The sequence below is a fragment of the Hemitrygon akajei genome, chromosome 18 (genome assembly GCF_048418815.1).
Source record: "Hemitrygon akajei chromosome 18, sHemAka1.3, whole genome shotgun sequence".
Lineage (NCBI taxonomy): Eukaryota > Metazoa > Chordata > Chondrichthyes > Myliobatiformes > Dasyatidae > Hemitrygon > Hemitrygon akajei.
In genome coordinates, this window is record NC_133141.1 from 59,295,634 (window position 1) to 59,316,039 (window position 20,406).

General features: G+C 41.0%; 1 protein-coding gene across 4 annotated transcripts in view; it reads left to right on the forward strand.

The window, feature by feature from the left end:
- The first annotated feature begins 3,309 nt into the window (after positions 1–3,309).
- Positions 3,310–20,406, forward strand: part of LOC140741480 (phosphoethanolamine/phosphocholine phosphatase-like) — a 36,844-nt gene continuing 19,747 nt past the window's right edge. The window contains exons 1-2 of one of the 4 annotated variants that reach the window (XM_073071722.1): positions 3,310–3,496; positions 3,711–3,871. The gene's annotated coding sequence lies outside the window, so the exon portion shown is untranslated. The remainder of the gene's footprint in view (positions 3,497–3,710; positions 3,872–20,406) is intronic. The other 3 variants (XM_073071723.1, XM_073071724.1, XM_073071721.1) reach the window with 3 other exon arrangements.

Consider the following 20,406-nt stretch of genomic DNA (forward strand, 5'->3'; position numbering starts at 1 on the left):
TAAATTAATTTCACCAGTTTATATATATCCATATCCCTTCATCAGATCTCATCTGTAAAAATGACATTTAACAGAAGCTTTAAAAATATTGAAGGTTGCTTTGAGGTGATAGAGAAACATAATTTTAAAGATAACAGCAGTACTGTATATGCCAGAAATCTGAAATGAAAGCAGAAAATGGGAAGCACAAGTTAGACAGCACCTTTTAAAAAGAAAGTGTTAAAAATTCAGATCAATAACCCTTTGTTAGAACTGGAAGTGTGAAGAGCCTGTTTTACATTGCAGAGTGTGAGAAACACTGTCTCCTAATAGAGAATCAGTTTATCAAATGGTAACAGTATGAGGGCAAGTTTTATTTGACACAGATGTCACAAGGGGGACATGGAGACTGGACCCACATGCAGGACACAGGCACTGAAGTATTAGAGGCAGGACAGGAACAACTAAAGGATAGAACAAGATGGGGAGACCATGGCATGCAAAGGTGATCCTGGGGTTCAGAGAGTTCATAGCAAAGGCAGGACCCTAGCTAGGCTAAAGGATGGGTCTATGGGACAAGGAATGCTGGGAGGATAGCCCCCTGGGCAGGCCACATAACTCCTGGGCAGGGTCCAGTCTCCCAGGCAGGAACACAGGGGCCTGGGCAGGATGCAGGGCACAACCCATCAGAAGGAAGGGGTAGGAAAGGGTCAGAGTCCCCCCACCAGGCAACAGCAGTCCAGTCTGCTTACCCAACAGAGGCACAAAGATCAAAAGGGAGCTCAGTCCAGGGCAACTACAAGAACAGACTTACAGAACTAGATGATTACCAGTAGGTACTCCAAGCCAGGGTCAAAACAGGATAGCCAAGCAAAACAGCAGATGCAGGACCATTCCCAACTAGACTCAGTCCCAGAGCCCCTTATATACACCTGCCAGCCGATAGGTCTCAGGTGCACCTCCTTAAGCCAAGATGATCCTATTTGGGCTTAAGGGTGAAAGGAGGGACGGCTACAAGACCGAGTCCAGAGTCTGCGGACCGGATCAAGACCTGGAATGCAGGCTCCGGACTGGACCATAACAGCAGAGGGAAATGAAGCAAATTGGATCAGCGAATTTGCAGATGACACCAAGATTGGGGCATAGTGGACAGCAAGGAAGGTTATCAAAGCTTGAGGTGGGTTCTGGACCAGCTGGAAAAATAGGCTGAATAATGCCTGGTGGTATTGCAGCTTCCCCTCAGCAGCCTGAATAAGGAATTCATGGTTTCCTGTACAAAAGAATTGCTGCTGTACAGAGGCTCCAGCAACTCCAAAATCTCATCAGCAGGCATTGAGGTCCAGACAGGCAGAAAGTGGAAGGCCAAGGATGCAGTGGAGATGGCTGATTCACATGGATCTTGTGAGGACAGTTGTGTTTGGTCAGGTGGAACTGGGCAGCTTCCACTCAACCCACTTTGACAGGGCCCGGAGCAGGAACAGATGCAAACTGGTCCAGGAAGAGGTGTGAGCAGCTGTTGAAGAAGTGCATACTACCAGGATGGTCAGAATGGGGCAGCAAGGATCTTGGACAATGTAGGAGGGTGCGCTGAAGTGGAAGATCTCCTGGTCCAACATCTGGCAGGCAGAACCCCAGAGCATGAAATTCGTGATCCAGGCTGTGTACAACATCCTCCCTAGTCAAGTGAACCATTTTGCTTAGGGCAAAATTGAGGTTCCATCATGTTCTCTCTGCCCTGACAGAGGGAGCCTGGACACATCCTCAGCAGCTTCCCAGAAGACTTGGAAAAAGGACACTACCACTAGTACCATGACCAGGTGCTGAAGGCAGTGGCAGAAAGTATCTCCTCGACCATTAACAACAGTCAGCACCTAACCCAGAAAGTCCATAGTCTTTATCAAAGCTGGAGACCAACCACAGTCTCAGCCCAAATCACCAGCAGGCTTGTTCAGCATAGCTTCTGGCTGGCAACAGAAAGTCGATCTTAGCAAGCAATTGAAGTTCTCTGACTTCATCACATCATCATCACTGAGGCCTGACATGGTCATTCTGTCAGAAACCTGGAAGCAGGTGGTCATGGTAGAACTAACTGACAATGCGTTAGGAGACCAGATTAAGGAGTTGTTTGAGCGTAAGGCCAAATACCAGTAGCTAGTAGAGCAATCCCAGAGACAGGAGTGGAGGGCACGATGCGAGCCTATAGAGGTAGGGTGTAGAGATTTGCTGGCTGCTCACTCTGCAGAACCTACTCTCCCCTTGGCATTACAGGGGGCTGCAAAGAAAAGAGCCATCAAGACCATCACAGAGGCTGCTGTGCATGGATCCAGATGGCTATGGAGCAAGAGGTCTAACCCTTGGACCAATGCTGCTCGGGCCTGATCAGCCTTGGCTGAGTCACCTGGGCGAAGATGTCTAATGTTGAAAGATCCAAATCACCCAGTGACTCCAGGTTGCATCACTGATTATGTGTCCAAGGATGTATCTCAGCATCAAGGCAGACAAGTGTGAGGTGTTACACTTTGGGAGAACAAACCAGGGTAGGACTTACAGGTGAGTGGTAGAGCATTGAGTGTGGTAGAACAGAGCGATCAGGAATACAGATCCATAATTCCTTGAAAGTGGTGTAATGGGTAGATAGGGGCCTAAAAGAGCTTTTGGCCCATTGGCCTTCATAAATCAAAGTACTGAGTACAAGAGTTGAGATATTCTTTGAAATTGTATAAAACAATGGCGAGGCCTAAAGTATTGTGAGCAATTTTGGTCATCTACCTACAGGAAAGTTATCAATAAGATTGAAAGAGTACAGAGAAAATTTACAATAATGTTTCCAGGTGTTGAGGACCTAAGATATAGGAAAAGGTTGAATAGGTTACGATTTTATTCCCTGGAGCATAATAGAATGACGGGAGATTTGATAGAGGTATACAAAATTATGAGCGTATAGATAGGGTAATAGGGTAATCTATAGATAGCTTTTCCCATCTAGTTTGGGTGGGACTACAAAAAGATATCACGATTTAAGGGTGAAAGGTGAAAATTTAAAGGGGAACATGAGCATCACAGATGCTGCTTGGGTCGTTGAATTCCCCACCGGTTTGTTTAATTTTTCGCTCAATGTTTGTAAACGGTGGGTGGAAATTTTCCATCAAAAGATTTGCCTCCCTTTGAAAGGAGATGTGACGTCGGACTGTATTTTCATCGGATTGTGAGTAGCAAATGAGAACTACCCAACGCCTGTCACCAGATTCCGCAAGCTCTACTTTCACCTGCTTCCAATCGCCGCTGCGCTATCTTCACCTGCCCCTGCTCCTCCATTGGCTATTTTCCTGATGGCGTCATAAACGAAACCCTCCTATTCAACTGTCAGTTTCCTGGAAACCTAAACGTTAAATATAACTACTGCAGATACCTGTCAGTGCCAGTTGCTTGTCGGAGTTACAGACGTGGTTCGCTCCTTTAATGCTGTTGCATTTTATTTTCTCTGCAGACTATCCATTTCACACAAGCCCTGAAAGCGGTAAGTAGGAGAGGGCTGCTTGGGTGGCGCGGAACGAAGCGGCGATGTATATGGTTTGATTTGTTTTCACTGAAGCACTATTTAAGATAATTGAAATGGTGCATCCTCGCGTATTTTTGTCTTAAGAACTTGCTGGTAAAAGCTGTCTATTGAACTGCAAGTGAGTCTTGGTTTTGCTATTGTGCTGGGTTCTTTATTTTAATTTGTTTTTAAGGTACAGTGGATTCGCTCTTTGTACCGGATCTTCCTATGTCTCCATTGCAACGATTTTGTTCAGTCTCCGCCGCTTCTTTGAATCTTAAAAAAAACTCACTGCTGTATTTCCCCTTTAACCTTCGGTGTTGCGTCAGTGATATGAACACCGTCTGTTCTTTCGTAAGTTTTTATTAGTCTTCCCTTTTGATTGTACTTCCCGAAATATGTATATAAAAGAGCATGTATTGATTACGGCAACGTCGATCTCGCATGTGAGCGAGATTACCGCCAGGGTATCATCACGGTAGTCAAGGCGGAAAAGCTTCCATTTGACAAACGCAGCTCATTCTAACACAAGTTAATCTTCAACCAGCGTCCACCTAACCTTTCGATATATGGTTTATGTCGATAACGTAGGAACAGCTGGATAGATTTTAGTAAATTTTCGAATCTGCACTGCCGATGTATCAATAGTCCATTAGACACGAGATTCTGAAAATCTTGAGCAATGCACAGAAAATGCCGGAGGAACTCAGCCGGTCAAGCAGCATCTGCAGAGGAAAATGTTTATAAATGCTTTTATTTACAAACATTTTCCTGCATTGATGATGCCTGACCTAGTGAGTTCCTCCGGCATTTTCGGTGCGTTGTTCGAGTCATTAGAACTGTGGCGGTCAACATCGAGCCAGCGCTCACCCCCTGCGAATCCTTGATTCACGCATTCGAACCGACCTGTAATATACAGTATTTTTCTTCTTTCCTAGTCCTTCTGCCTATAATTAGTTTTGTTTTTCTTATTGTTGTGGGATATTTAGCGTTGCTGCAAGTTTAACAATCTATTCCCAAATTGCCCTCGAGAAGGTGGTGGTGAGCTATCGTCATCAATGCCTGCGGTCCTCCCGCAGTGTTCCATTTAATATCGGAGATTGTATACAGTATGCAACCTGAAATTCTTACTCTTTGCAGACATTCACGAAACAGAAGAAAGCCCCAAAGAATGAATGACAGAAAAACGTTAGAACCCCAAAGTGCCCTCCAACCCCCTTCCGTGTGGAATTCTAATACATGCCCAGCCACGGTGCACTGCTGGAAGATGGAGTGAAGGTTTAAGTTGGTGGACAGGTTGCCAGACAAGCAGCAATGACCTCCTTGAATGTTATTGGAGCCCACTCAGGCAGGCAAACAGAAAATAATCTAACCCTGGAGGGGAGAGTGAAATGAATATATGTACTTTGAAAATAAATTTACTTCAAACTTTGAGAAAACAGTAGACTCACTTCTCATGCCACATTATTCACACAATTTACAAATTGTGTGTGATTTAATCATGAAATTTGACACAACCTTTTTTAAACATCTCTTTATTGCTTTTACAGAATGAAAAGAAGACACATTAGATCATCCATAGGTTTGAAATTACAACAAAGTTAAAGAAAAGGAAAAATAACATAAGAAATCAAAAGAAAAAAACACACAAAAAAGCAAACACCCCGCCATTAAAAGAATAGTCAATTCAGTTCCTTACTTTCATCATCCTGAATATTGTTCTCCAGAAACTTGTACAAAATGTCCCAAATTTCCTGAAATTTGCCAAGTTTGTTTTTTGTAATGTAGCTTATCTTTTCTAGAGCACGATAAGAAGTCATTCCTTTCAGCCATTGTGAGAGTCCACTGTTTGTTGGTTTCTTCCATGAATAGACTATGCAGCGTTTGGCTTCCAAAAAACAAATATTAAGCAGAGACCTTACATTTTTGGAGGTTACAAAGTCCTTTGGATAAATATTCAGAATACATAATTTAGGATCAAGGGGCACCTTTTTTCCAATAATCTGACTAATTAAATCCAGCACCTTCTTCCAGAAGCAGATTTGACACAACTTTTAGCCAATTTCTCTTTGTATAGTAGAAGACTGATACCCTTGAGGCTAAACACAGTAAGTGAGGAGAAAAATAAGGAAATTAAGGTTGGCAAAGCAAGAATAGTGATCAGCACAAATGGGGGATATCAAAATAGATCCTTTACTAAGAAGCAAATGTTAAAAGATGAGGTTGAACCTACTAGGGACAAGTAAGTACATTTACTGAAGGACAGAAAACAGTGAATTGTGCTTCATGTTTGTTTTCCATGCTAGAGATCAAAGGATAGGAATCTTCACAAAGAGTCACTTATAGAGTATACAGACCCACCCTAGTTGCAAATGCCCAACTTATTTACAGCCCAAATGGATGAGCATTAAATTGGGTGGGATGGATTTGCAGTCCATCTCCCAATGCTCATTTATTTGTGTGAGCTGTAAGGCTGCAGGCATCATATAGCATATGCGAACTTGTTTTATGGTGAGTCAAATGCTTTGATCCTTGTTTGCACACTTTTTATTTGAATATATTGCCATACTTTTCCAACTTGCAAACTGTTTGAATTACATGCAGTATTTAGGAGTGAAATCCTATTGTAACCTGGGGAGGACCTTAAGTAAATGACAAATGATGGAAGGCAGAGGAAAACTTCAAAATTTGTCAATGATAACACATAAAATGTGGCAAATAATGAGGATGATGACTATGAAAGAAACACAATCAGACCCAAAATGGGTCTGAACTTTATATTCATTTCAGGAATTGTGCATTTCTTTCAATTCCAGCATTTGTTGCTCATCCCTATTTTCACTTTAAGAATCACAATTTTTGCAATGCTGCGATTGTTCTGGTGAAGGTGCCATCACAGTGGTCTCTGGATGATGTGCTATATATCCCAGTCTGAATAATACATGACTCAGAGTGCAACCTGCAGATGGTGGCCACTGCTTCTGGGTGCTTGAGGAAGGTGCTGCAGGGTGACCTGGATGAGTAATTGTATTGGATTTTGCAAATGGTACACACCACAGCCACTTCAACTGGTGCTAGAGGGAATGAATATTAGGGTGCTTGATGTGGTGCAAGTGAAGTAAGCTACTTTGTCTTGGATGGTGTTGTGGTTCTTGAGAGTGTTTGGTATTAGATTCTAGACAAGTGTGCCTTGGGAGTCAGGAGGTGAGTCGGAGCCACAGAATCTTCCCTGCTCTTGTAATTATGCCAGTTATGTAGGTGGCCCAGTTGAGTTTCTGCTCAGTCCCCAGGAATATGATGGTGGCAACTCAGTACCGGTAATTCAATGTGAAGGGCAGAGAAGAAAGCCCTTAACTCCGAGTGGAGTCAGCGGGATGCCATTGTGACGGCGTTTTTTTTAAGCAGGCTTTTTTATTTTTACGAAACTGAGTTGCTAGCTCAATACTTAACCCAGCATGGATGGAAAGCGTGCAAGGGAGGGAGCTTCCTCTGGCTGGATTCGAACTCAGGAGCCTTTGCTCCGAAGTCCAGCCACTATGCCACAAGCCAGCAAGTTGTCAGGTTATCTTTTGTCGGAGATGATTATTGTCTGGAACATTTTTTATTGGCAACAATGTTACTTGTTACTTATCAGCCCATCCCTGAACGTTGCCCAAGTCTTGATTAACTGAAGTGTTGTGAATGGTACTGAACATTATGCAAACAACACTGACCTAGTGATGGAGAGAAGATCATTGCAATAAAATTTATATAATTTAATTAACTACATTTTATTTGCTCTGTTTCATATCCTTTCTAACATTCATTCTGATGGCTAAAATTTAATAATTGCATCCATTGTTCTGTTCTCATTGCTCTACTGATCTTTCCCTCAGATGAATATAATGATAGAGAATGGTGATGAAGAGTTGTGTTGTTGGAAAGTTTTAAGACAACTATCTATTGAAGTTACATGATTATGCTGAACAAGTTTGTAGCCAGCCATCCAGATGACAGATGAGAAGTCTTATTAAATTACTTTTAAAGCAGTTCTAAAGACATTTACATCAGCCAATAATTGTAGGTGGAAATTGGCAAAGCTATTAATATCCATGGTGTTTACTCTTTGAACTTGGCAGACTTAGAGTGTCGTACATTTAAAATTAGCCATCCAGAAGTTGTTTGTAGTGATACCCTGCCACTCTAGGGATGTGCTGTTGTAGCTGCCAGGCCAGAATCACTCATTTGATATGCACCAACTTTACAAAGACTTTTATTGCTCAAACTCATTGAATGGAGTGTTCTTAATGATAAATTAAGCAATAATTATTGTTGAGCAACCTTTCTGGCCTTGGTAAGGTAAATTTATGGAGTTTTATGTTGCTTATTTCTATATACCCCATAACAATATCAAGTTCCAAAGATTTTAATTTGGTAAAAACTACTTTTATTTTCAGTATACATGTATTTCATTTTATATATTAATCCATGTGTATGCCTAATCTTTATTTTGCTGTACTTAGAACATTATACAAACTGAATGTTAGGTCCTTGCCAACTTCAGTAAGCTTGGTGATAGCACTGTTGCTGGGTACATCAGATACCTGTGAAAGTCACCTGACAGACTGGTGTTGGTAAGGAGAAATTCAAAGCCGAGAGTCCATTTCAGTTTTGTGGGAGCGACCTCTTCAAAGTGAGCAATAGCTATTGTCATTTTGTTGCTGGCAAGGAGATTTAGACTAAAACACAAGTGTTTTAAAGTAAACATTATGAAAAAACCACAAATATTAACAGCTTATTACACCAAGCAATAAACCACTCAACAGAAACACACAATAGGTAAGTTTTCAACACCCCCCCCCCTTTTCAATTGCAATGTGCTTACACTATAATTCTGTACACCATCTTGCAAATATTTACATCTTCTCAATAACACTGTTTACATACTTGGGGAGGGAAATAACATTTGTCTGCATGTACGAATAACAGCAAAAAGCATTGTATTTCATTTCATTGATTTCCCCCCACCGCCCCCCCCCCCCCCCATTAAATGGGAAGAATCCATAGAATTTTTAAAAAACTAACTTCAACAATTTTGGGTATTATGTTTTGTATATTACTTGGATTACCTTCTTCAACTTGGTCCAATGGCATTAACTCATCCACAGTTTAAAGCAAGGACTGGTATTCCTTGAAATAAATACATACATATCACTTTGTGTTCTTTTATTAATCCTTATGCAATTGACACTTCCAGATAGTTTCAAGTTTCCTTGGCAAACCTGTTTTGTTTTCAGATTACATCTTGTACTTGACTTCACTAAAATGAATCCTGAAAGTATAGTTATGTATTTGCATAAATTGCAGAAGTTAGTACTTGAAAGTTAATTATTTTATCAATTCTGCCTTTGCTCTTATCTATAAGGCATAAGACATCCCATAAGATATGGGAGTAGAGTTAGACCATTTGGCCTATCGAGTTTTCTTCGCCATTCCATCATGGCTGATTTATTATCCCTCTGAACACCAGCCTTCTCCCTGTAACCTTTGATGCCCTGACTAGCCAAGAGCATATCAACCTCTGTTTTAAATACACTCAATGACTTGGCCTCCACAGTCATATGTGGCAATGAATTCCACAGATTCACTTCCCCTGGCTAAAGAATCCCTCCTTATCTCCATTCTAAATGGACATCCTTCTGTTCTGAGTTTGTGTCCTCTGGTCCTAGTTTCCCCCACTATAGGAAACATCCTCTCTATGTCCACTCTATCTAGGCCTTTCAATATTAGATAGGTTTCTTCTAAACTCCAGTGAGTACAAGCCCAAAGCCATCAAACACACCTCATAAGTTAACCATTTCATTCCCAGAATAGTTCTTATGAACCTCCTCTGGACCCTCTCCAATGCTAGCACATTGTTTTTTTATATAAGTGGCCCAAAACTCTTCACAAAATTCCAAGTGCAGTCTGACCAATGCGTTATCGAAAGTCTTAGCATTACATCCTTGCTCATATAGTCTAGTCCTGTGGAAATGAATGCTAATATTGTATTTGGCTCCCTTACCACCAACTCAACCTGCAAGTTAACCTGTAGGGAATCCTGAACAAGGACTCCTAAGTCCATCTGCTGCTCTGATTTTTGAATTTTTTCCCTGTTTAGAAAGTAGTCTACTCCTTTATTCCTTTTTCCAAAGTGCATGTCCATATACTTTCCTGCATTATATTCCATCTGCCACTTCTTTGCCCATTCTCCCAATCTGCACTCCAACTGCAGACTCCTTGCCTCTTCAACACTACCTGCCCCTCCATATATCTTCATATCGTCTGCAAACATGGCCACAAATCTATCAATTCCATCATCCAAATTCATGATATATATACTATAATGTGAAAAGAAGTGGTTCGAACACAGAACCCTGCAGAATATACCTACTAGAATAGGTCCGCTTTATTCCAACTCTTTGCCATCTGCCAGTCAGCCAATCTTCCATCCATGCTTGTATCTTTCCTGTAATACCATGGGCTCTTGTTAAGCAGCCTCGTGCAAGATTTTGTTAACAACATTCTGAAAATCCAAGCAAACAACATCTACTGACTCTCCTTTGTCTATCCTGCCTGTTATTTCCTCAAAGAATTCCAACAAAATTGTAAGGCAAGATTTCCACTGAAGGAAACCATGCTTACTTTGGCCTACTTTATCATGCGTATTCAAGTGCCTGAAACCTCATCCTTAAGAGTGGACTCCAACTTCTTCCCAACCACTGAAGTTAGGCTAACTAGAATACAATTTCCTGCTTTCTGCCTCCCTCCCTTTTTAAAGAATGGACTGACATTTGCAATTTTCCGTCCTCCAGATCCATCCCAGAATCTAGTAGTTCTTGGAAGATCACTACTAATTTCTCCACAACATCTTTCAGAACCCTAGGGTGTATTCCAACTGCCTCAGGTGACTTGTATACCTTCAGACCTTCTCCTTAGGAATAGCAACGATACTCACTTCTGCCCCCTGACGCTCTCGAATTTTTGGCATACTGCCAGTGTCTTCCATAGTGAAGACATGCAAAATAGTTTATCTGCCATTTCTTTGTCCCCCATTACTACCTCTCCAGCATCATTTTCCAGTGGTCCAATATCCATTCTTTACTTTTTATTCTTTATATATCTGGAAAACCTTTTCTATTGGCTAGCTTGCTAGCTTACCTTCATTTTTCATCTTTTCTCTCCTTATGGCTTTTTTATTGCCTCCTGTTGTTTTTTTAAAAGCCTGACAATCCTTCAATTTCCCACTAATTTTTGCTTTTATGCTGTTTTTTTCTTTTTCAATATTTTTATTGATTTCTTACAAAGAAGAATACAGAGTACAGGAGGATATATATCATATTATCAATTACAATATATTTGAATCACACTTATAGTCTCATTACCCCATATTCATGTAACTTAAATTGAATTGTAATATTAAAAAGTAATAATTTTATTATACAAAAAAATCTAAACCCACTACCAAGAAAAGCTGTTTGGTAAAGATAGAAAAAAGGAAAAAAAATCCTTATACAGGGGTGTCAAACTCATTTTAGGTCACGGGCCGGATTGAGCAAAATGCAGCTTCATGCGGGCTGGATCAGTCGGACGCGTGCGAACGCAGCTTTCGTTGCCTCCATTTTTTCAGCCTGCTCTCACGTGTCTCAGTCTCTGCTATAACTACAAAGTGTTTCACTTTACAAATTCCGTTTCTTATGAAGAAGACTGCCGAATAAACACTAAAAACCCTGAAAACCTGGTACCTGAATAAACTCAGCATTAGCCATATCATACGCCATAGGCACTTCGATTACTGGGGCCAGCTTTAATAGTAATTAGATATTATCTCGCGGGCCAAAGATAATTCCACCGCGGGCTGGATTTGGCCTGCGGGCCTTGAGTTTGACATATATGTCATACAGTAAGACATATTATTAACCAACATCTGTACTTGATAACAATAGACAATAGGTGGAGGAGTAGGCCATTCAGCCCTTTGAGCCAGCACCGCCATTCAATGTGATCATGGCTGATCATCCACAATCAGTACCCTGTTCCTGCCTTCTCCTCATATCCCTTGACTCTGCTATCTTTAAGAGCTCTATCTAACTCTTTCTTGAAAGCATCCAGAGAATTGGCCTCCACTGCCTTCTGAGGCAGAGCATTCCATAGATCCACAACTCTCTGGGTGAAAAAGTTTTTCCACAACTCCGTTCTAAATGGCCTACCCCTTATTCTTAAACTGTGGCCTCTGGTTCTGGACTTCCCCAACATCGGGAACATGTTTCCTGCCTCTAGCGTGTCCAATCCCTTAATAATCTTATATGTTTCAATCAGATCCCCTCTCATCCTTCTAAATTCCAGTGTATACAAGCCCAGTCGCTCCAATCTTTCAACATATGACAGTCCTGCCATCCCGGGAATTAACCTCATGAACCTACGCTGCACTCCCTCAATAGCAAAAATGTCCGTCCTCAAATTTGGAGACCAAAACTGCACACAATACTCCAGGTGTGGTCTCACCAGGGCCCTGTACAACTGCAGAAGGACCTCTTTACTCCTATACTGAACTCCCCTTGTTATGAAGGCCGACATGCCATTAGCTTTCTTCACTGCCTGCTGTACCTGCATGCTTACTTTCAGTAACTGATGAACAAGGACACCTAGATCTCGTTGTACTTCCCCTTTTCCTAACTTGACACCATTCAGATAGTAATCTGCCTTTCTGTTCTTGACACCAAAGTGGATAACCTCACATTTATCCACATTGAAGTGCATCTGCCATGCATCTGCCCACTCATCCAACCTGTCCAAGTCACCCTGCATTCTCATAACATCCTCCTCATGTTTCACTCTGCCACCCAGCTTTGTGTCATCTGCAAATTTGCTAATGTTACTTTTAATCCCTTCATATAAATCATTAATGTATATTGTAAATAGCTGCGGTCCCAGCACCGAGCCTTGCGGTACCCCACTAGTCACTGCCTGCCATTCTAAAAAGGACCCGTTAATCCCTACTCTTTGTTTCCTGTCTGCCAACCAATTTTCTATCCATGTTAGTACCCTACCCCCAATACCATGTGCTCTAATTTTGCCCACTAATCTCCCATGTGGAACCTTATCAAAGGCTTCAAAGATTACAAAGATAACAAATCAAAGATTTTGAAAATAATTCAAAAAAGGTCCCTACAATGTTAGAAAGTCTTGTCTTGATTCAGAAAATGAGCAATGAATCTTCTCTAAATTTAAGCATGACATAACATCGCTTAGCCATTGAGCATGAGTATGTGGAGCAACATCCTTCCACCTAAGCAACAATGCCCTCCCAGCTATAAGAGAAATAAAGCCAAAATGTGCAAATCAGGTGTCTGCAAGATAATATCTTTTCCTCTAGCAATAATGAATAAGGCAGTCAAAGGGTTTGGTTTAAAATTTACTTTAAAAAGTACAGAAAAAGTTTAAAATACTTCCAGTATTTTTCAAGACTCTGACATGTCCAGAACATATTAATTAATGACGCCTCTCCATTGTTACATCTGTCACAATAGGGAAATATATCTGAATTAAAAATGAGACAGCTTATCTTTAGTCATGTAGGCCCTATGGACCACTTTAAGTTGTAAGAGGGAGTGATGGGCACACAACGATGAGGTTATTAACCAATTTAAAGATTTCATTCCAAGTTTCCTCAGAAATTGAAGTCTGTAAATCTTGTTCCCAGAGATTTTTAATTTTGTCTAAAGGAACACTTCTCATTTCCAACAACATACCTTAAATATTAGATTGATCCATTATGTAAAAGGTTTCAAATTAAAAATTGCATCTAATAAATTCTTATCACGAATTTTAGGAAATATATGTACAAAGTGTAATTGAGATCACAGGAAGTCTCTAATTTGTAAATATTGAAAAAAGTGGGTATTTGGTAAGCTATATTTAGCTGACAACTGCTCAAACAAAAAGAGACTTCCTCCAACAAATAAATCCTGGAAGCATTTAATACCCAGTCTATCCCAATCTTTAAAAATTACATCAGTCATAGAAGGTTTAAAAAACCAGTTAGAAAAAATGGGACTTGAAAGAGAAAATCTCAATAAACCAAAATATTTTCTAAATTGTACCCAAATCCTTAAAGTATGTTTAACTACAAAACTATCAGTTAGTTTACTTAAAAATAAAGGAATTGAGGATCCTAGAAGAGAGACGATAGAAAATTTATTAATAGAGTTAGCTTCTAAAGAAACCCAAACTGGACAGTCCTCTCGGTTAATATAATATAACCAAAATGTGAGATTTCATATATTGACTGCCCAGTAATAAAACCTAAAATTTGGTAAAGCTAAGCCTCCATTCTTTTTAGCTTTTTGAAGATGAAATTTATTTAGTGAAGAGTGTTTATTTTTCCATATATATGAAGATATGATAGAATCAAGAGAATCAAAAAAGGATTTAGGAATAAAAATGGGTAAGGCCTAAAAAAGTATAAAAATTTAGGCAAGATATTAATTTTAATAGAATTAATTCGGCCAGTCAACGATAATGAAAGGGGCAACAATTTAGATAGTGCCCTTTTTACATAATTCAGCAGGGTAAAAAAAATTCTCTAAATAACTATGTATAATTCTTAGTAATTGTTACACCCAAATAAGTAAATTGATTTCTTACAATTTAAAAAGGAATTTTGGTATTAATTGATACCAAATTATTCAAAGAAAAAAGTACACTCTTATGAAAATTTACTTATGCTGTTTTTGATTTCCCTTGTCAGCCATGGTTGCCTCATTCTCCTTTTAGAAAACTTCTTCATCTTTGAGTTGTACCTATCCTGCGCCTTCCAAGTTGCCCCCTGAAACTCTAGCCATTGCTGGTCTGCCATCATCCCTGCTAGTGTCCCTTTGAAACCAATTTTGGCTAGCTTCTTTTTCATGCTTCTGTAATTCCCTTTTCTCCACTGTAATGCTGATTCATCTGACTTTATCCTCTCCCTCTCAAATTGCATGGTAAATTTTGGCATATTATGATCACTGCTTCCTAAGGTTTCCTTTATATTAAACTCCCCAGTCAAACCTGGTTCATTACACAACACCCAATCCGGAATGCCTTTGCCATGGTGGGCCCAACCAAAAGTTGCTTTAAAAAGCCATCCCATTTGCATGCATTCTACAAATTCTCTCTCCTGGGATCCAGCACCAACCTGATTTTCCCCATGACTATCATATCATAGCCCTTATTTACATGCCTTAGAACCATAGAACATTACAGCACAGAAACAGGCCTTCTTGGCTGTGCCAAACCATTTTTCTGCCTAGTCCCACTGACCTACACCTGGACCATATCCCTCCATACACCTCTCATCCATGTACCTGTCCAAGTTTTTTTTAAATGTTAAAAGTGAGCCCGCATTTACCACTTCATCTGGCAGCTCATTCCACACACCTACCACTCTCTGTGTGAAGAAGTCCCCCCTAATGTTCCCTTTAAACTTCCCCCATTCACCCTTAACCCATGTCCTCTTTTTTTTTTTCTCCCCGGCCTCAGTGGAAAAAGTCTGCTTGCATTCACTCTATCGAAACCCATCATAATTTTATATACCTCTATCAAATCTCCCCTCATTCTTCTATGCTCCAGGGAATAAAGTCCTAACCTATTCAACCTTTCTCTGTAACTCAGTTTCTCAAGTCCCGGCAATATCCTTGTAAACCTTCTCTGCACTCTTTCAACCTTATTAATATCCTTCTTGTAATTTGGTGCAAAACTGCACACAATACTCTAAATTTGGCCTCACCATTGCCTTATACAACCTCACCATAACATTCCAACTCTTATACTCAATACTGTGATTTATAAAGGCCAATGTACCAAAAGCTCTCTTTACTACCCTATCTACCTGTGACGCCACTTTTAGGGAATTTTGTATCTCTATTCCCAGATCCCTCTGTTCTACTGCACTCCTCAGTGCCCTATCATTTACCTTGTATGTTCTACCTTGGTTTTTCCTTCCAAAGTGCAATACCTCACACTTGTCTGTATTAAACTCCATCTGTCATTTTTCAGCCCATTTTTCCAGCTGGCCCAAATCCCTCTGCAAGCTTTGAGAACCTTCCTCACTGTCCAATACACCTCCAATCTTTGTATCATCAGTAAATTTGCTGATCCAATTTACCACATTATCATCCAGATCATTGAATTAGATGACAAATAACAATGGACCCAGTACTGATCACTGTGGCACACCACTAGTCACAGGCCTCCACTCAGAGTAGCAATCCTCCACTACCACTCTCTGACTTCTTCCATTGAGCCAATGTCTAATCCAATTTACTGCCTCACCATGTATACCTAGCGACTGAATCTTCCTAACTAACCTCCCATGCGGGACCTTGTCAAAGGCCTTACTGAAGTCCATGTATACAACATCCACTGCCTTCCCTTCATCCACTTTCCTTGTAACCTCCTTGAAAAACTCTAATAGATTTATTAAGCATGACCTACCACGCACAAAGCCGTGTTGACTCTCCCTAATAAGTCCCTGTCTATCTAAATACTTGTAGATCCTATCTCTTAGTACTCCTTCTGGTACAGTTTGTAATTTACCTACTACCGACATCAAACTTACCAGCCTATAATTTCCCAGATTACTTTTAGAGCCTTTTTTAAACAACGGAACAAGATTAGCTATCCTCTAATCCTCCGGCACCTCACCCGTAGATACCGACATTTTAAATATATCTGCCAGGGCCCTTCAACTTCAACACTAGTCTCCTTCAAGGTCTGAGGGAATACCCTGTCAGGTCCTGGGGATTTATCTACTCTGATCTGCCTCAAGATAGCAAACACCTCCTCTTCAATCTGTATAGGTTCTATGACCTCACTACTTGTTTGCCTTATTTCCAGTGACTCCATGCCAGCTTCCTTAGTAAATACAGACGCAAAAAAACCATTTAAGATCTCCTCCATTTCTTTTGGTTCCATACATAGCTTACCACTCTGATCTTCAATAGGACCAATTTTATCCCTTACTATCCTTTTGCTCTTAATATACCTGTAGAAGCTCTTTGGATTATCCTACACCTTGACTGCCAAAGCTACCTCATGTCTTCTTTTAGCCTTCCTGATTTCTTTATTAAGTATTTTTTTGCACTTTTTATACTCAAGTACCTTATTTGCTCCATGTTTCCTATACCTGTCATACATCTCTCTCTCCTTTTATCAGAGTTCCAATATCCCTAGAGAACCAAGGTTCCTTATTCTTATTTGCTTTGCCTTTAATCCTGACAGGAACATACAAACACTGCATGCTCAAGATTTCTCCTTTGAAGGCCTCCCACTTACCAACAACATCCTCGCCAGAGAACAACCTGTCCCATTCTCTATCTCCATTGTAATTTGTATCCCACACACTGTCTGCTGTTTAGAGGCCTGCATATAATTTCCATTAGGGTCCTTGCAGTTTATTAACTCTACCCACAAGGATTCTACATCTTCCGATCTTATGTCACTACTTACTAAGGATTTGATTTCTTTTTTTTTTTACCAGCAGAGCCCCTCTGCCTACCTGCCTGTTCTTTCAATACAGTGTGTATCCTTGGATGTTAAGATCTCAACCACAATCTCCTTTCAGCCACGACTCAATGATGCCCCCAACATCATACCTGCCACTCACTAACTGTGCTACAAGATCTACCTTATTCCATACACTGCATGCTGCAAATATAACACCTTCAGTTCTGTATTCATCACCCTTTTCGATTTTGCCATGTTACACTTCAACTCATCCCACTGACTGCAATTTTGCCCTGACATCTGCCTACCCTTCCTCACAGTCAAACTATACAATGCATTGACTTGTAAACCAACTGCCCCATCCCCAACCCTATCACTCCAGTTCCCATTCCCCTGCTGAATTCATATAACCCCCCCCCCCAACAGTTCTAACATACCTGCCTACAAGGATATTGGTCTCCCTTGGGTTCAAGTGTAATTCGTCCCTTTTGAACAGGTTATACTTTCCCCAGAAGAGATTGCAATGACCCAGAAATCTGAAATCCTGCCTCCTGCACCTCTTTCTCAGCCACTCATTCATCTGTACTATCATCCTATTCTTGCCCTGACTAGTACGTGGCACTGGGAGTAATACAGAGATCACTACCATGGAGGTCCTGCTCTTCAGCCTCTGCCCGAACCCCCTTTACTCACTGCTCAGGACCTCTTTCCCCCCCACCCCCAGCTCCATTTGTCATTGGTGCCAATGTGCACCATGACCTCTGGCTGCTCACCCTCCCACTTCAAGGTTCATTTATTATCAAAGTATTTATGCTGTATACAAACCTGAGATTCATCCGTTTCAGACAGCCACGAAACAAAGAAAACTATAACACCCGTTCAAAGAAAAGCATCAATCCCCCATGTACGAAAAACTAAAAATCGCACAAACGACAAGAATATCAACCCCCTCTGCACATGCAAAAGCAAATTGCACAAATGGCAACATAAACCTCCCATGCACAAAAACAAATCGCGCAAAGGGCAATAAGAAAGAATGAGCAAATACACAGAACATAAAAACACTAAATTGAAAGTCCAGTCCATAAAGCACAGATCCAGAACTTTGGTACCATCCTCTGATGGTGGGGGGGGGGGGAGGGGAGACAGGGGGAGAGGGAGAGAGAGATTGAGAGGATTGAGAGATTCAAACGCGGGGGCTTCCCTTGGGAGTAGTGAGCGAGAGAGAGTCACATGCAGACACCTTCCTTTGGCAGCAGCAAGTGAGATGCTGGTAGATGGTGCTGAACGCTCACCTGCCTTCCACACTTGTCTCAATGTTTTAATTTTCCTCAATGCTTTAATTGGCAAAATCAGTGAGAAATGGAGTCAATCGTGGCCTCGTGCCCTTCTCTAAGGTTCTTGGCCCTGAGGCCGCTTGCTTCCTAGAACCTTATCAGAGACAGCAAAGCACCAGATCGCTCAATCAACCCAAAAACACACCATCAAACTGTAAATCACAGGCTCCAACAGTACCAGAACCACATTTAAATGAAAAAGAATATGTGTAAGAAACAGCTTTGTGGACCATCTGGAAGATGTCACCTGAGATAGCATTGTTCACTGGCACCATCTTGACCTCTTGAGAATCTTCTGCAGCCACTCTGAGGTTCCTGGACCCTAGCACCTGGGAAGCAGCACACCATCCTAGTGACTTTGGCCACAGAATTTCCTGTCTATCCCTAACTATCAAGTCGCCTATCATTATCGCTCTGCCTGACTTTACCCTTCCTTGCTGAGCCTCAGAGCCGGCCACAGTGCCAGCAGCCTGGCTGCTGCTGCAGTGTCCTGATAGCTCATTGACCCCCTCCCCCACCCAATAGTATCCAAAAGGATATACTCGTTGCTGAGGGGAATGGCAGAGGGAAACCCTGCACTGAGTGCTTACTCTTCGTGGTGGTCACCCACCTTCTATCTGAAGCTTGCACTCTGAGATTGGCCACCTCAGTAACAGTAATGAAGCTTTTAGCTTTCTGGACGGTCCTGAGTGCATCCAGCTCCAGTTCCACTTCCTTGACCTTGTCAGTCAGGAGCTGAAGTTGCATGCATTTCCTCCAGATGTAGTCATCAGGCAGATCGTCAGGTACCCTGAAATCCCACATCTCACAGGAGGCGCATTCTACTGCCTGTACTACCATCCTGCCTACACTTGTTATTCCTCTCACTTCTCAAGCTTAAGTTCTAGCCTCTGCTTATTCTCATTCAAGCCTGTTGAGCCAAAACCAGACCAGTCTAAAACTGTCCACTTCAACAATGGCAACTTCACTTGCATCTTGCTTCTTTTTATTGGCCCCTACCAAGTGCCAAAGAGATCATTATGATTGCACCTTCCAAAAAGTTCTGAAAGGCCTGAAGTTATTTTTAAACCTGGCGTAAAGTATACAAAGAACTGACTCCAATAATATGTTGTATTCTTGGAGGCTGAAAGACCCTAATCCTCAATCCAATGCCCTTCACAAATAATCAGCCAAAAGAGTCTGCATGACATGTAATAATTCCTTCTTTATAGGACAATCTGTTATTTTGAACTTGTAAATTGGTCATGTGGTTATTGAATATAATGTTATTTGTGTTTACATCATAAGCACTTTGAGCAGAATGAAGTGCACATTTTTGTTTTGAAGCTTCTGGTGTTGTTTAGGTGTATTGCAGATGGAGCTTATCAATACTCCCAATTATTACCCCTCCTCCAAAATACATTCACTGTTCATAAAGTTCACTGATCATAACACATTAATAAATGAATCTCCGATCCAATGACTGAAATGGCTCAGGACAACTATTGTTGGTGTTGTTCAGATCACCTGACATGCAAGTATGTTTACGTTGCTTGAATGAATGGGTATTCTCTCCAAATGACATAACCAGAATCCCTGCCTGCTGGGTTCTTTCTATGCAGTGCAAAGGTCTCATATGCCTTCTCATCAGCATATATCTCGCTGATGTGAATTCACTAAGTTAGTAGTTCTCTCCCTTTTCCTTGCAACCTCTCTCATCTCCATGACAACCAGGTTATTGTATTGTTGCTACTTGTCTACCTTTAAGAGTGAATAGTCCATATCAAGTTGTCCGGTGTCGCATTGACTAGAATGTCAATGGGTCCCATTAGGAACCATACTGGGTCCATTTTAGTACATGTTATTAGATGTAATTATCCTGACATTGTCTGCACAATTTCACTACATTAATTCACTAAAAAGGGGTAAAATCCAATTACTAGGAATGGAAACCTAGTGGGTGGGGAACTAATATACTGATTACATTGTTATTCATCATTTCCTTCCAATTACCTTCAACTTGTATTTCCTCTTACTATTGGCTGTTTATCCATTGGATGTTGACTCTTT